The sequence below is a fragment of the Trachemys scripta genome, chromosome 5, assembly GCF_013100865.1.
Source record: "Trachemys scripta elegans isolate TJP31775 chromosome 5, CAS_Tse_1.0, whole genome shotgun sequence".
In the NCBI taxonomy this organism is placed as follows: Eukaryota; Metazoa; Chordata; order Testudines; family Emydidae; genus Trachemys; species Trachemys scripta.
In genome coordinates this window covers 24,265,511-24,283,214 of record NC_048302.1, presented here as the reverse complement: position 1 = coordinate 24,283,214, position 17,704 = coordinate 24,265,511, and the positions used below count along the sequence as shown (strand labels likewise).

General features: G+C 44.8%; 1 protein-coding gene across 7 annotated transcripts in view; it reads left to right on the top strand.

Annotated features, from left to right (window-relative positions):
• ARHGAP24 (Rho GTPase activating protein 24) overlaps window positions 1-17,704 on the top strand; it is a 210,815-nt gene that overhangs the window by 89,019 nt on the left and 104,092 nt on the right. The gene's annotated exons all lie outside the window — the stretch shown is intronic.

The following is a 17,704-nucleotide window of genomic DNA, read 5'->3' as shown; positions in this document are numbered from 1 at the left end:
TGTAGAGAAACTACATAGGTATGTAATTATATTCTCTTCAATCTGTTCTCTTGTGTGTAGGTTCTTACACTATATTCATCATTGTAATATCTGAGCTCCTGAGGTCAGGTTTTTCAATTCTAGTTGAATATGCTTTATTTGACGGTCAAGAGCAGAAAGGATAGTTTTAATAATCAATTTCTCACCTCATTCCTAGTAAGTGTATATATTCTTATGCTTATTTCTAGTGTATATAACATGTCTTTGGCAAGGTTCATAGGAGTGTAGCAAAGATGACAGGAATAGGGTTATAGGTTGGACATTTGACTGGTCATATATGCTAGATTTTTGAATGGTGATTAGACTGGTTTTAAAAAACTGGTCAGATACTAAAATTAACAGGAATATCTCATTCACAGATTGATTCAGATGATTTATCTCAACAGACAGCTCCTGCAGAATGTAAAATTGCCTAACATTCTGACTGGTGAATTTCATCCCAATGACTGAATGTCTTTATTTTTACAATATAAATTATAAATAGATTATTATATGACCTGAACTGGCTAACCTGCTACTCCATAGTTTAGAGGTATGATGGAATTTACATATGTTGAATAATTAAAAAAAATAGTGATTTCTCCTGAAAAGAGGAGGAAAATAGTAGAAGAGTTTAAAACTCTTAAATTATTAAAGGTATATTAAAAATTGAACAGCCCCTTTCTGTCACTTAACTCCAACCCATAGTACTAGGAGTAAGGAGTTGCTTAGTCAAACTAATGTTGAATAAATGTAGAACAAATAAAAGGATATGCTGCTCCACGCAGCATGAAATCAACCTGTAGAATTAACCATTTCAGGATAATGAGTCAAGTCAATGTGTCTGGATTGTTAACAAATTTGGCTAATTTTATTGCCTTTTATGTAGAGTATGATGGGTGAACTCAAATCTCATACATCAGGCTGCAAGCTGATGACAGGGGTCAGAGAGGAATTCTTCTACCTTCAGTCTGATGTTTAGTATTGCACAGCTGGTTACTGTAGTAAGTTTTATATTTGGGTGGTTAAAGTTAATCACATAAATTCATATTTGTGCACCAGACCAAAATGAAAGAAAGAAAGAAAGAAAGAAAGAAAGCAGTGTGATTTTTTTTTCAGAGATGCTGAGCACTTGAAGCTCCCTTATAGTAATCAGTTTATTTAGAGCTAGATAGACTCATTCGTACTCACTCAATGGGACTACTTGCAGAGCAGCGTGCAATGTAAGGCCTGGTCTACACTACGGGTTTAGGTCGGCTTTAGCAGCGTTAAACCGAATTAAGCCTGGACACGTCCACACAACGAGGTCCTTTCTTTCGACTTAAAGGGCCCTTTAAACCGGTTTCTTTACACCACCTCCGACGAGGGGATTAGCGATAAAACCGGCCTTTGCGGGTCGGAATTGGGGTAGTGTGGACGGAATTCGATGTTATTGGCCTCCGGGAGCTATCCTACAGTGCTTCATTGTGACCGCTCTGGACAGCGCTCTCAACTCAGATGCACTGACCAGGTAGACAGGAAAAGACCCGCGAAGGTTTGAATTTCATTTCCTGTTTGCCCAGCGTGGAGAGCACAGGTGACCACGCAGAGCTCATCAGCACAGGTAACCGTGATGGAGTCCTCCCAGGATCGCAAAAGAGCTCCAGCATGGACCGAACGGGAGGTACGAGATCTGCTCGCCATATGGGGAGATGAAGCAGTGATAGCTGAACTCCGTAGCAGTAAAAGAAATGGAAAAGTATTAGAAAAGATCTCCAAGGCCATGAAGGACCGAGGCCATAACAGGGACACACAGCAGTGCCGCGTGAAAATTAAGGAGCTACGGCAAGCCTACCACAAAGCCAGAGAAGCAAACGGAAGGTCCGGGGCAGAGCCGCAAACTTGCCGCTACTACGCGGAGCTGCATGCGATCCTAGGGGGTGCAGCCACCACTACCCCAACCGTGTGCTATGACTCTCTCACTGGAGAAACACACAGGGAAGACGGTTCGGGGAACGAGGAAGATGACGATGGAGGTACTGTAGGTAGCTCACAGCAGCAAGGAAGCGGAGAAACCGGTTTCCCCAACAGCCAGGATATGTTTGTGACCCTGGACCTGGAACCAGTAACCCCCGAACTCACCCAAGACCCTCAGGGCACACAGGAGACCTCTGGTGAGTGTAACTTTGTAAATATTTGTAAACATTACAAAAAAAAAGCAAGCAAGTCTGTTAACGTGTATGGGGATGGAGCGGAAATCCTCCAGGGACATGTCCAGAAAGCTCTCCTGGTTGAAATGGGGTGATTTTATTAAGGGGGACATTCAGAGGCGCCCGTTCCTGCTATTCTGACCAGAAATGTTCCCCGCTGTTAACCACGCGGTGGGGGGGAGGGGTGAAGTGATCATCCCAGAGAATCGTGTGTGTGTGGGGGGGGTGGTTTACTTGTGTTTGTGCCGCATGTTAACCGGGAAACCGCAGCCCCCTCCTTTCACATTGAAACCCCATTTTAAATGGACAACCCAATTCATCCTTGATATGGGAAATGCGCTGCTGTTTGCAACCTTTCCCACATGTTAAGAAGGTTAAAAAAGCCAAAACACTGTGGCCTACGATGGCTGCCTGCAAGCCGAAATATGCGACCTTGTAATGAAAGAGTGTACCCATTGTTCCCTAAAATGTGTCTTTTTTAACCACCTCTCCCTTCTCCTCCACCAGCTGCAAATGTTTCTCCTTCGCAGAGGCTCGTGAACATTAGAAAGAGAAAACGTAAGACGAGGGACGAGATGTTCACGGAGCTGCAGATGTCCGCCCAGGCTGATAGAGCACAGCAGAATGTGTGGAGGCAGTCAATGTCGGAGATGAGAAAAGCCCAACATGAACGAGAGGAGAGGTGGCGGGCTGAAGATGATAGGTGGCGTCAGCTTGCAGACAGACGGCAAGAGGCAATGCTCCGTCTGCTGGAGCATCAAAGTGATATGCTCGAGCGTATGGTTGAGCTGCAGGAAAGGCAGCAGGAGCAGAGACCGCCGCTACAGCCCCTGTGTAACCAACAGCCCTCCTCCCCAAGTTCCATAGCTTCCTCACCCAGACGCCCAAGAACACGGTGGGGGGGCCTCCGGCCACCCAGTCACTCCACCCCAGATGATCGCCCAAGCATCAGAAGGCTGGGCTTCAATAAGAGTTAAAGTTTTAAAATGCAGTGTGTCCTTTTCCATCCCTCCTCCCCCACCCATCCCAGCTACCTTGGCAATTATCCCCCTACCTCTGTAAGGAACTAATAAAGAATGCATGAATGTGAAAAAACAATGACTTTATTGCCTCTGCAAGCGGTGCTCAAAGTGGGGAGGGAAGGGTGGGGTGGTTGGCTTACAGGGAAGTAGAGTGAACCGGGTCGGGGGGGAGGGGTTGGAGGGTTCATCAAGGAGAAACAAACAGAAGTTTCACACAGTAGCCTGGCCAGTCACAAAACTCGTTTTCAAAGCTTCTCTGATGCGCACTGCGCCCTGCTGTGCTCCTCTAACCGCCCTGGTGTCTGGCTGCGCGTAATCAGCGGCCAGGCGAGTTGCCTCAACCTCCCACCCCGCCATAAAGGTCTCCCCCTTACTCTCACAGATATTGTGGAGCGCACAGCAAGCAGCAATAACAATGGGGATATTCTTTTCGCTGAGGTCTGAGCGAGTCAGTAAGCTGCGCCAGCGCGCTTTTAAACGTCCAAATGCACATTCCACCACCATTCGGCACTTGCTCAGCCTGTAGTTGAACAGGTCCTGACTCCTGTCCAGGCTGCCTGTGTACGGCTTCATGAGCCATGGCATTAAGGGGTAGGCTGGGTCCCCAAGGATCACGATAGGCATTTCAACATCCCCAATGGTCACTTTCTGGTCCGGGAAAGTCCCTTCCTCCAGCTTTCGAAACAGAGCAGAGTTCCTGAAGACGCGAGCATCATGTACCTTTCCCGGCCATCCCACGTTGATGTTGGTGAAACGTCCCTTGTGATCCACCAGGGCTTGCAGCACCATTGAAAAGTACCCCTTGCGGTTTACGTAGTCGGTGGCTTGGTGCTCCGGTGACAAGATAGGGATATGGGTTCCGTCTATGGCCCCGCCACAGTTTGGGAATCCCATTTCAGCAAAACCATCCACTATTGACTGCACGTTGCCCAGAGTCACTACCCTTGCTATCACCAGGTCTTTCATTGCCCTGGCAAATTGGATCACAGCAGCCCCCACCGTAGATTTGCCCACTCCAAATTGATTCCCGACTGACCGGTAGCTGTCTGGCGTTGAAAGCTTCCACAGGGCTATCGCCACGCGCTTCTCAACTGTGAGGGCTGCTCTCATCTTGGTATCCTGGCGTTTCAGGGCAGGGGAAAGCAAGTCACAAAGTTCTATGAAAGTGCCCTTACGCATGCGAAAGTTTCGCAGCCACTGGGAATCGTCCCAGACCTGCAGCACGATGCGGTCCCACCAGTCTGTGCTTGTTTCCCGGGCCCAGAATCGGCGTTCCACGGTATCAACCTGCCCCAGTGACACCATGATTTCCACATTGCTGGGGCCTGTGCCTTGTGAGAGGTCTATGGCCATGTCAATTTCCTCATCACTCTCGTCGCCGTGCTGCAATCGCCTCCTCGCCTGGTCCGGGTTTCGCCTTGGCATGTTCTGGCTCTGCATATACTCCAGGACAATGCGCGTGGTGTTCATAGTGCTCATAATTGCCGCGGTGATCTGAGCGGGCTCCATGATCCCAGTGCTAGCTATGGCGCCTGGTCAGAAAAAAGGCGCGAAAGTAGTATCTGATGGACCAGGAGAAGGAGGGCGGGAGGGAGGGAGGGCCGAGTGACGACATGGCGTACAGGTACAGGAACAGGGAGAAACACAAACAACTGTCACACAGAATGGTCCCCCCAAAGATTAAACTGGAAACCCTGGGCTTAGCAGGCCATTGATTTCACGGAGGAAGGGGAAGCAAATGAACACAGAACAAATCTATTTTTTACATCTTAAGGTGGCAGCCGACGGTGCAGCATGAGTGATAGCCTCTCCAGTACGATGATGACGGATACCAATCATAAAATACCATCATCTGCCAAAAGGCAAGGGGCTGCTGCTGTGTAGCAATGCAGCCCCACGTCTGCCAGCCCCACGTCCGCCAGCACCCAGCATCGCCCTCGGCCTCTTCTGGGTGCTTAGCGGACAATATTGGGCAATTGGCAGAAAATAGTATATTATGACTGGTAACCGTCATCATCGAAACAGTAGCATGTCTGCCCAGGTGGCCATGATTGACAGCCATACCAGTACGACGACGATGGGTACCAGTCATAATATACCATTGCCTGCAAGGGGCTGGTGCAATGCAGCCCTACGGCTGCCAGCCCCACGGCTATCACTCATGCTACACCGTCTACCGCCAAAAGGCAGTTAGCAGCTGCTGCTGTGTAGCAATGCAGTCCCACGTCTGCCGGCACCCAGAGGACATATGGTGACGGTGAGCTCAGCTGAGCTGAGCGGGCTCCATGCTTGCCATGGTATGTTGTCTGCACAGGTAACCCAGGTAAAAAGGCGCGAATCTATTGTCTGCCGTTGCTGTGACGAGGGGGGAGGGGCCTGACGACACGTACCCAGAACCGCCCGCGACACTGTTTTGCATCATCCGGGCATTGGGATCTCAACCCAGAATTCAAAGAAAAGGCGCGAACCGCTTCTCGGCTCGAGCTGTGGCGCAAACGTAGTATCTGACGGCCTAGGGGAAGGAGGGAGGGCGGGCCGAGTGACGACATGGCGTACAGGCACAGGGAATTAAAATAAAGAACGGTGGCTGTGCATCAGGGAGAGACACAAACACCTGTCACACAGAATGGTCCCCCCAAAGATCAAACTGAAAACCCTGGGTATAGCAGGCCATTCATTTGACGGAGGGAGGGGGAAGCAAATGAATACAGAGAAAATCTATTTTTTTACATCTTAAGACGACGGTGCAGCGTGACTGATAGCCCTCGGCATCTTTCTGGGTGCTTGGCAGCAAATACGGGGCGGTGTATGACGATGGTCTTCAGGCCTATTGCACGAGCTGCTGCTCAGGGAAGACTCTGCTAATGTGCGATGACCCGACTTGTAATAGGCCGGCTAACAGTCATAATACACCATTTACTGCCAAAAGGCAAGCCCCACGGCTGCCAGCACCCAGATCGCCGATGAAGGCTACCAGTCTACTGCACCGTCTACCTCCAAAAGGCAGTTAGCAGCTGCTGCTGTGTAGCAATGCAGTCCCACGTCTGCCGGCACCCAGAGGACATATGGTGACGGTGAGCTCAGCTGTGCTGAGCGGGCTCCATGTTGTCTGCACAGGTAACCCAGGTAACCCAGGTAAAAAGGCGCGAATCTATTGTCTGCCGTTGCTGTGACGGGGGAGGGAGGGGCCTGACGACACGTACCCAGAACCGCCCGCGACACTGTTTTGCATCATCCGGGCATTGGGATCTCAACCCAGAATTCCAAGGGCGGCAGAGACTGCGGGAACTGTGGGATAGCTCTGGGATAGCTACCCATAGTGCAATGCTCCGGAAGTCGACACTAGCCTCGTACTGTGGACGCGGTCCGCCGACTAGAGCACCTAGAGCATTGTATTGTGTGGACACACACAATCGGCTGTATACAACCGATTTCAATAAAACCGGCTTCTATAAATTCGAACTAATTTCGTAGTGTAGACATACCCTAAGGGTGTCACAATCTGGCCTTTTGATGCTTAATGTGAAGCTTCACCCAAACCTGAAAATTTTGGCCTAGAGGCATTAATTGAGGATTTTTCACTTTCTTTGAACTATAAGGTATAGGTCACTGCCAGAGACAGAGTACAGGACTTACTGGTCCAAAGATCTTGTCTGCTGTGGCAAACAGGGTGTGTGTAATGAGAATTGTATGCACACAGAATACTCAAGACACTTCTGAAGAGTAGCAAGGCAATGTAAAGGTTAATTAGAAATGCCAAGATCAAATGATTCATCCACCTGTTACCTTGAATGTTTTGAATTCTTGGTGCTAATCCATGTGTAAAAGGAGCAAGGTATATTATAACCTCCAAGAACACACTTGTCCATTCCTAATTAAACTGTTTACATCTCTGCTATTGTCTCTAATCAGAAAGTAGAGGGACTACTGTTATGCAATGAGAGGTTATTCTGGAGAGAAGAGCAAGGTGTTCTGTTGTCATTTTTTAATTTGGAGATGCTATAGCATGACCATAGCTGCCGCCTCCTTTCCCCTTCCCCACTCCTCTTTTCTCTGGTCGGGAATTTGGCTTATCTTTATATTCTAAAAATTCTAGCATATTGTGGTATCACTGTGCTGAGGACTCTCGCTGTCTTTTTCACTTGGCGATTTGATCACTGATTGATTCCATGGTTATATATGCCCTAAAGAGAAAAATAACTCCTCGGTACAGGAAAATATTAAGGCTGAATTAAAATGTACAAGCTCTTTGGGGCAGGAAGCATGTCCTGCTATGTGCTTGAATGGCGCCCTACACAACGGGGACCAAATCTTGTTTAGGTCCTCTGGGTCAGTGCCATAATGAGGGCAAGGCAAGTGAGGCACCTGCCTCGGGCGCGGAAGGTGAGGGGCGTAGAAAGTCTCTCCTTCAGCGGCAATTCGGCGGCAAGTCCTTCCCTCCGAGAGGGACTGAGGGACCCGCCACTGAATTCCCGCCAAAGAGCTGGACGTGCTGCCCCTGTCCCTTGCCTCGGGCACAAAAATCCCTAGTTACGGCTCTGCTCTGGGTACTGTTGCAATCCAAATAATCATAAACATGGCCTTAAGCCACTTTTGGGTCAGAGAAAGAGGAGGAGGGTACTGGGGAGAAAAACCTTCTACTCAGGTGAGAAGGAGCAATAAAAAATTGAAGCAGAAAAGTTTTGTGACCCCTTCTGGGCCTGGGACCTGATTGGCCTGTCTTGATTGAATGTGAGGTAGACATGGATTTACCAGTCCCAAATACTCCAAATGCAAGGCTATTTATGTTCCTAAGATACTTGTATAGCTATCTTACCAAAGTATCTGAGATTCTCAGTATCTGGAAATGATTTATCCTCACAGTACCTCTGTGAGGTAGGGCAGTGCCACCATTATCCTCACAGAGCATAAGTGACTTGCCCAGTATTACTCACAAGCCTGTGATAGAGCAGGGAATTTAACCTGAATCTCCTGAGTTCAGGGCTGTTTCCCTAATCACTGAAATATGTTTCTAGTTCTTCATCCTTCCTAGTTTAAGAGTCCCAAACAATGGGGCTTCCTCATCTTTCGTTGGGTGACTGTTCCACATCCTAATGTGTCTTCCTGTCAACTCAAACTAAGTTTCCCTTTCCTTACACATCCCAATAAGTGACCAGATTTCCAGCTCCTGTTTACTCATCCCAATCAGTGACCAGTGCATTGGAATGCTAAGCAATTCTGGAAATCTGGCCATGCGGCTCACAATGGCAGTTTCTGTGTGTAGAGCACTTTTGAAAACCTGAGCATTATTTAGGTGCCTTAACTATCATTTGAAAACTTTCCCCCCCAATTTCAGAGCTGAGCACTTTTGAAAATTTAAAGTTAATTTTAAGGCTCCCAAGAACATGTGGCTCAGGTAGGGGTCAAAGTTAAAGGTGACCAGGGCTTTCCTTTCAAGTTCCTGGAACATGAAGCATGATAAGATTCTACACAGGGGTATTTGTTTATTGTCAAAGGCACCAAACCAAAGTATGGTACACTGACATTATCTTCATATATCAAGGTTCTTGGGGTTTCTTTTTAGAATATATCACTTTTCAAGGTGTACATTACTTAATTCTGTTTGCTTGTTTGTATCACTGAGCTTTTGTTCTTATATGGCTATGTAGTATGAACAGCAGCTAACTTTTTGGATGCTTCTCCAAACTCTCTTCGAGACACTTAGGTGTTCAGAATTGGGTTGGAAGCCTCGGTAGAATAGGCTTTCTCTTAAGAGATCCAGTACAATGCTTCAAGCAAGTGTCCAGATGTGTGAAAATCAGATGGAGAACACTTAATTTTCTTAATATTTGCTATCTGCAAAAGAGCTGTATATTTGTTTGGCTTGAGTTTTTGGTGAAGGTCAGGACGGGGGGTGATTTTTTCTTTGCACAAATGGGTTTATATGGGTCTAGGGATCAGTCTAAGTAGTCTCAGTTTTGTGAATTATCTTCCAGTACACACACACAATCACACTTGCTAGCTCTTCTAGAAACAGGGTAAAATTTGATCTCAACTGGGAGCAAAATTGGAAAAGCCTAGATTCGTGGACAGGAAAGATCTCTGTCAGTGACAGAGTTAACACTTTATACAGATCAGTCAGGAAAGCCGAGGCAGCCACGAATGACAAATAATGTTCATTAAAACAAAAACCTTGTGTTTTAGGATTAATACCGGTAATGCTCATTTACCTTTGCTGCTTAATATCGCATCCAGAAACTTCAAATGAAAGATGCTAACAACATCTGACAGTACTTCCAGCTTCCCTATTTACATTCTGCTCTAACTTCTAAAGCAGGGGTAGGCAACCTATGGCACGCGTGCCAAAGGCGCGCGAGGTGATTCTCAGTGGCACTCACACTGCCCGGGTCCTGGCCACCGGTCTGGGGGGGCTCTGCATTTTAATTTAATTTTAAATGAAGCTTCTTAAACATTTTAAAAACCTTATTTACTTTACATACAACAGTAGTTTAGTTATATATTATAGACTTATGGAAAGAGACCTAAAAACGTTAAAATGTATTACTGGCACGCAAAACCTTAAATTAGAGTGAATAAATGAAGACTTGGCACACCACTTCTGAAAGGTTGCCGACCCCTGTTCTAAAGTGTTCATTTTGTCCCCCATGGAATATTTGCATTGCTAGCAAGCTGGAACTTTAATCAGAAAATCTTAACTTTCCAATAGTAAATGGAGTGTAAACAAAAATGTTCTCTCTAAAAGTGCAAAACATATTGAGTAGTGGATTTTGAATGTTGATACCTCTTTAGGGCAGTTGCTGATGCTATTGTGTTAGTAGTGGAAAGATACAGTTCATTTTTGCTTTCATTTATTCTACTTCCTACATCCCTTGCCACTGTGAGCCCTGCCCTTGTGTAAATGACAGAATGGTTGCTTGATGGATGCATAACACTTCAGCCTTTAGAGGTGAAAACTAATGCTGTTTACAGTGGAGATAGCCTGGAAATGTTGGACAAAAAATGACTAAAATAATTGAGGAGCCTCATGGTCAAAAGCTGGAACAGACATTTAACTGTCTACACACAGGAGGTGTGTCATTAATAGGAGTGACTTTTCTAATGCAATATATATTTTATTTAGCCTTTCAGAAGCAGAAGAGCTGTGATGTATTGAGTGTGAACCGAACCACCAGAAGAACATTTAAAAAAAAAAATTCAAGGAGAGTTAAGAGTGAAATCCACTGTCCTGAAATTGGGTCATAGATTGATTTTTCTCTCCCTCCTCCCCCCACTTCCTCCTCCTTCAGGTTTATGAAATATTACAGCTCCCTGGACTTGGACAGCTCAGAGTTCTGTAACAAAACACATTCCACTCTTGGCTGTTCCTGACACTGATCCTGTGCTGTTCAGATCACTGTGCTGGCATTTTGGGGGAAACAAATAAACCCAGTGATGTGTATTTGCACAGTTTTTCAACTCAGAAAGTTGTGATAGTTGATTGGAATATCACACTAATGGTCCAGTCATCATGTATAGCACAAAGAAGCACCCAGGGGGTCAATGTGCCCTGCCCCCCAAAATACGCTGAAACAGACGTATGCTGTGTGTACTTTTAGAGTGCAGGAGGCAATCAGTGTGAGCAGGATAGAAACAAACACATTATAAGAACGTGCAGAGGAGCTTTTGAAGAGGGGTGATGTGAGATGCTGTGGGATTCTCCTTGGAAAACCCTAGCTTAAGCAGTCAATGCAATCTTTGGAGTACAGTTCAACTGTTCAGTGCCCCAGTGCAGTTTAGGCAGCATTGATCTCCTGTATATCATCTTAGTCACCAGGCAAGATAGAAGAGACAGCAGTGAAGTGTTTCATTTCCATATCCCCTTTGCCATCCACTCCATCACAGTCAGAGGAGCCCCACCATGCAAGTACCAGAGTCAATATTCCATCATATCGGTGCACACCATTCTATAGCCATAATTCAGATTTAGTAACAGTAATTAGTAAATTAGTAATGTTAATGGATTATGGAATACATGAGTAAACAAGGACTGTGAGGGACACGACAATGTTCTCTGTCAAACCATAATAAGGTAAGCAGGCAATTCCTCCATCATGTATCTCTCAGGTTTTCCAGTGCACAATTCCCCCGAGGAAGGATGTGATGTCCAAGCCACTAATGGTTACCTAGCTGTTCTCCTGCTCTGGCAGTTTTTGAAGAGCAGCATGGGGTGAACTGACTGTCGTAGATATGACAATATCCTGGACAAACCTTATTGAATTAAGTATATTAGGAGTTCATTGTATTAAAAACACAATGTTCGTGTACTATTGAGGAGACCACAGCATTTCAGGAACTAAGAACAGTGGGCGGAGGAGCGGCGTGGTTAGGCAAATTCACTCAGGTTGTAACACCTCCAGCAGAGAAGCTAACAGATCCTGATTCAAGCTGGATTCCCTTGGGACAAAGAGAGGATTTTTTTTTTTATATAGCCTGAGTTATACCTAACTTAGGGCCTTCTTTCTGATCCAGCAAATGGACAGGGCCTCTGCTCCAAGTGGACCCTAGTTCTTAGGGATGGAGTTGGAAGGTTTTTGGCCCACTGAGGCCCTGTAAGGGTTGGGTGTTGGTTCTGAGATGAGGCTGTGATGAACTTATGACCACAGAAAAACCCCTGTGTGGAGTTTGAGGGACTAATCACCAACCAGAGTGCTTGTTGGAGTGAGGGGGTGATCTCTGGTAAACTTATGAGCATGCATATAGGTTCTGTTATAGTTTTTAAGATGTTTTCTCTGTAATGCTTTTAACTTAAGAATAAATGTGATTGCTTATAAAGAACTGTCCGGTAATTTATAGCTGTGGCTGGTACACTGTGTACTGTCTCAAACCTCAGGTATAAATGAAACTGAATAAAGGGGGGTAGAATTTTGCTCATATTTATAGTTAATGATTACCTGGCTAGCTCTAAGAATCATTTGACCCAAGTTATGTCTTGAATCTTGTTGCTAGCCAGGCAGTTTGCTTATATAGAAAACTGGAAAGTAGTTAAGCCACAAGATTCCAAGGCTGGAAGAGATCTTTGTGATCATCTAGTATAACACAGGCCAGAGAACTTCCCCCAAATAATTCCTAGAGAAAATCTTTTACAAAAAACATTCAATCTTGATTTAAAAATTATCACAGATGGAGAATCCACCACAACCCTTGGTAAATTGTTCCAATTACTCTCACTGTCAAAAATTTACACCTTATTTCCAGTCTGAATTTGTTTAGCTTCAGCTTCCAACCATTGGCTCACATTATACCTTTCTCTGATAGACTGATGAGCACATTGTTAAATATTTGTTCCCCATGTAGATACTTATAGACTGTAATCAAGTCACCCCTTAACCTGATCTTTGTTAAGCTAAATAGATTGAGCTCCTTCAGTCTATCACTATAAGACAGGTGGTCTAATCCTTTAATCATTCTTGTGGCTCTTCAGTGAATACGCTCCAATTTATCAACACCCTTTTTTAATGGTTGGCACCAAAACTAGACACAGCATTCCAGCAGCGGTTGCACCAGTGCCAAATATAAAATAACTTCTCTATGGCAACCTGAGATTCCCCTGTTTAAGCATCCCAGGATTGCATTTGCTCTTTTGGCCACAGCATCACATTGGGAGCTCATGTTCAGGTGATCATCTACCAGGACCCCCAAGTCTTTTTCAGAGTCACTGCTTCCCAGGATAGAGCTCTGAGCTCTCCATCCAATAAATATGGTGTACATTCTTTGTTCTGAGATATAAACATTTACATTTAGCCATATTAAAATGCATATTGTTTGCTTGCACCCAGATTAACAAGCGATCCAGATCGCTCTGAATCAGTGACCTCCCCTCTTCATTATTTACCATTCCCCCAATTATTGTGTCATCTGCCAATTTTATCGGTGATGATTTTGTTTTCTTCCAAGTCCTTGAAAAGAATGTTAAATAGCATGGGGTCAAGTACCGACCCCTGAGTGACCCCTTCAGAAACTTACCCACTCGATGACTATACCCCATTTACAATTACATTTTGAGACCTATCAGTTAGCCAGTATATAATCCATTGAATGTGTGGCATGTTAATTCTACATCATTCTAGTTTTTTTAATCAGAATGTCATGAGGTACCAAGTCAGTGCCTTACAGATGTGTAGGTATATAGGTCAACGCTTTCACCTTTATCAACCAGACTTGTAATCTCATAAAAAAAAAATCAAGTTAGTTTGATGGGATCTGTTTTCTATGTTGATTTGTGATAATTGCATTGCCCTCCTTTAATTGTTTATTAATCGAGTCCGGTATCATTTGTTCCATTATCTTGCCTGGGATCGATGTCAGGCTGACAGGCCTGTAATTATCTGGGTCATTTTTAAAAATTGGCACAACATTAGCTTTCTTCTGCTCTTCTGGAACTTCTCCATGCTCCAAGCTTTATTGAAAATCAACATTAACAGTTCAGTGAGCTCCTCAGCCAGCTCTGTTAAAAAACTCTTGGATGCCAGTTGATTTTAAAGTGTCTGACTTTAGTAGATTCTGTTTTACATCCTCCAGAGACACTAGTGGAATGAAAAGAGCGTTATCACCATATGATGAGACTATAACCATCTGTTTTATTCCCAAATACAGAACAGGAATATTGAACACTTTTCTGCATTATTATTGATCACTACACCTCTACCCCGATATAACGCTGTCCTCGGGAGCCAAAAAATCTTACCGCGTTATAGGTGAAACCGCATTATATTGAACTTGCTTTGATCTACCGGAGTGCACAGCCCCGCCCCCTGGAGCCCTGCTTTACCGCGTTATATCTGAATTCGTGTTATATTGGGTCGCGGTATATCGGGGTAGAGGTGTACCATTTTCATCTAGTAATGAACCAATGCCATTTGGGGGCTTCTTTTTGTTCCTAATGTATTTTAAAACTCTTTCTTAATACCCTTATTAACTCTGCTGGCTGTAGATTTCTCCTTGTGCCCCTTTGTTTCCCATATCAATTTTCTACAATTCATAACTTATTCATATTCATCATTATCAATGTCCCCTTTCTTCTGTTTGTTTATTATCACTGGTTTCATTTCCCCTCTTAACCAGCATGGTTTTTCAATCAGCACGGCCTTCTTCTTCAGTTGTAGAATTGTGGCTTTGTGGGTGTTTAGTAAGGGGTTCTTAAAAAATTCCCAATTACCATGCACGTTTTTCTGATGAAATTCTTCCTCCCAGCTGATTTGGCTCATCTAGCTCTGCATCAGCACACGCACCCTGAGTAACAATATGACCAAATGTGCTGATATCATTGCAGCTTGCTTTGGCAGGGTGAGTAGCTCCCTTCCCTTCCCCTCACGCTCTGTATTTGTTCATTTAACTTTCAGTTCGGAAGACTCCCATAGGTAATTCCTGTGACACCAGACCTTGGAAGACTTAATGGAAAGATGCATTTCCTTAATGGTTTTAGTGGTTAGGGCCCGCATCTGGGTTGTAAGTGGGGGAGGGGGGTGGTAGAGCTGAGTTCATGCATTCATAAAGTTTAAAGCCAGAAGGGACCATTCTGATCATCTAGTTTGACTTCCTGCACAATAGGGCATAGAACTTTACCCACTAATACTTGTATCAAGACCAATAACTTGTGATTGAATTAGAGCATATCTTTTTGCAGTTCAGCCATTCCCAGCTCAGCCACAGACTTCCCTGTTACCTTAGACAAGACACTTGTCTATTGCTGCTAGACAAGATCTATTGCTGCCACCACCAACTCCTCCTTTTGTGAACCTAGCCCTTCATTTTCTTTGCTTTTGTTAAAGATGCACAAAACACACTTATTTGTTTGATCAAAAATGGTTTTACAACTTTTTTGATTGGCCAAGAACATCAAGCTGGAGTTCTTTCAGCCAAACAATCTTGTTTGTGGGTGTCGTAGGTCAACAGTACTATGCCCTCCCCACACACACACACACGCACACAGACAAAAAAAAAAAAACAATTAGGAGATTAAAGAAGTCCTCCATTTGGAACTAGCACAGAGTTTGATGGTTTATTTTTCACTTGTCTGATTTACCTGAGAGTTTTTACCATTCCATTTTAGAAGGTTTTTTTTTAATTTCTTAAAGCCTTATCCTGAACTCTTACTGTATCCATAGGCAATAGCATCAGAATTGTAACAGAAATGAGTTAAATTTGTTTTTGAATTGTGTTACATTTTAGCAATAGCCATTACAAATCAGTGGCATAGAATTACAGTACTTATGGTAAGTATTCAGTTGATAGCATCATTGGCTTAACTACCATACTTCATTCCAATGTCACTTTGGCGACAATATACAATAAAAATGAACAAATAAGGGTGTTTTTTTTGTCTTGTCATCTGTCTCACAGGCAAATGATTAAAAGCATTAATATGTGCCAAAAATGTGTTACTGCTTTCTCCATTGCTGGCGATCTATTTTCCCTGCACCAGTCAATAGCTTTATGCTCCCATTGTTTTATTTTAAATCACAACTAAAGTTTGGTTATTGGTGATATAGAATTGCTCATTAGACACTACAGACAGGAGACACTTAAGTCAGTTAGATCAGTGCAAGATTGTTCCTTTGAGTATATTAATCCGTGCTTTGCTCAGTCCAGTTTATGTTCAGTAGATGATTATAAGGCATTTAACTGGCAGACAAGAGAACTTTGTTCTATTTCTTGCTCTGCCATTCACTCACCGTATGGTGTTGAGTAAATCACGTAACCTTTCTGCATCAGAGTTTCCCATCTCCGAAAGTGGGCCCAATAATGTTTATCCACATTGTAAAGTCCTTGAGGGATAAATGCTAATATTATTATTTGATTTTACAGTGGTGGTAAGGCAGAACACAGAGAATTATGCCAGACCCACCCAAAGTGGGGAGGAAAAAAGTTATTTGAGGAAATAGAATAGTCCTTTTTATTATTCAGAATGTTTAAAATAATTGATACAGAAAACTAACTGGAGAGGAAACAGCTTTCCTTTGAAGAAGTTTTATTAGTTACTATTTGAGATTTGTTACAGTGGATCTGATCTTGCTCCAGCTGAATCAGCAGAGATGAATGGACAGATGGGCTGCCATTGATTTCCAATAGCACGGCATCAAGTGGCACAGAGATATTGTGATGTTTTTCAGAAGACCAGTTAGCAACATTCTTAGAATCAAAATTCAAATTCAAAAATTCCTTCAACGAGCAAGACATTTGTCAGGACAAAAATCAAGCTTTTTCTTGAGGAGAGCCTCCAAAAATAGGCTTGAATGTTAAATGCTAGTGCCAGAGATGAGATACACATGGATGAAAAATTGCAAAACTCCCGAGCTGTGTGTCAAATACATCATAAACACTGGGGGGGTGGGGGTTAAACATAAGCTTGCTATGAAAGGTATTTTAGTGCAGGAGAAACAGAGCAGGGATGCTCAGGTTTAAAAAGAATGAGCTGCAGTAGATGAATTAGAGGACAAGGTGCAATTTATGAGAAATATATAGTGGGAAGAACGACTTACTGAAATATGGTGGTACTTGAGGGCATTTTGAAATATAGCTTGGAGGAAAAAAGCTAGTGATATAATGCAAGAAAAGAGCTGGGATTCACAGTGATGGTCTCTCAGAAGACAAGTTATGAAATACTGGAAGTTTTATTTGTGACACCTCCTTGTCATAGTTCTATATTTCAGTTGTCAACCTTTTTATCCAAGGTAGGGTGACCAGATCACCACACTAAAATATCGGGACATATTGGGGTGCCATCAGTCCCACCCACAGTCAACCCCCGCTCCTCCCAGGCTCCGCCCCCACTGTGCCCCAGGTCCCGCCCCCTCCCCGCTCGGCCCCCCCATCGCACCCTTCCTCATCCTGCAGCCTGCCGCTGACTTGCTGTGTCCCTCCTCAGTCCCCCACCCACCGCTCGCCTCCCCGTCCGCTCACTCGCCCGCCGCTCGCCTTTTCACCCCCCGCCGCCACTCACCTGTACAGTACCAACTTCCCCTCTGCGGGGTGGATGCTCGCCTGCCCCCTGTCTCTTCTCACCCCTGCACCGCCCCCATTCCACTCCCTTCCCCCAAGTCCCCACTCCTGCTCTGCCTCTTCTCCGCCTCCTCCCCTGAGCACGCCGCATACCTGCTCCTCCCCCCTCCCTCCTGGAAAGCGCTAAGCGTCGCCAAACAGCTGTTAGGTGGCGGGAAGTGCTGGAGGGGGGGAGGAGCGGGGACGTGGCACGCTGGGGGGGGAGCGGGGGGAGAAGGAGACGAGGAAGGGGGAGCTTGGCTGCAATTTTTCCCTGTGGGTGCTCCAGTCCAGTCAGTGCCTCCCTCCTGCTTGCTTCCTTACCTGAATTTTGGGACAAATGGCGTCCCGATTGTACGTTGATCGGCACATGGGAGAAAGGGTTAAATATCGGGACAGTTCCGATTTTATCGGGACATCTGGTCACCCTAATCCAAGGAGAAAAATTCAACAGCTTGC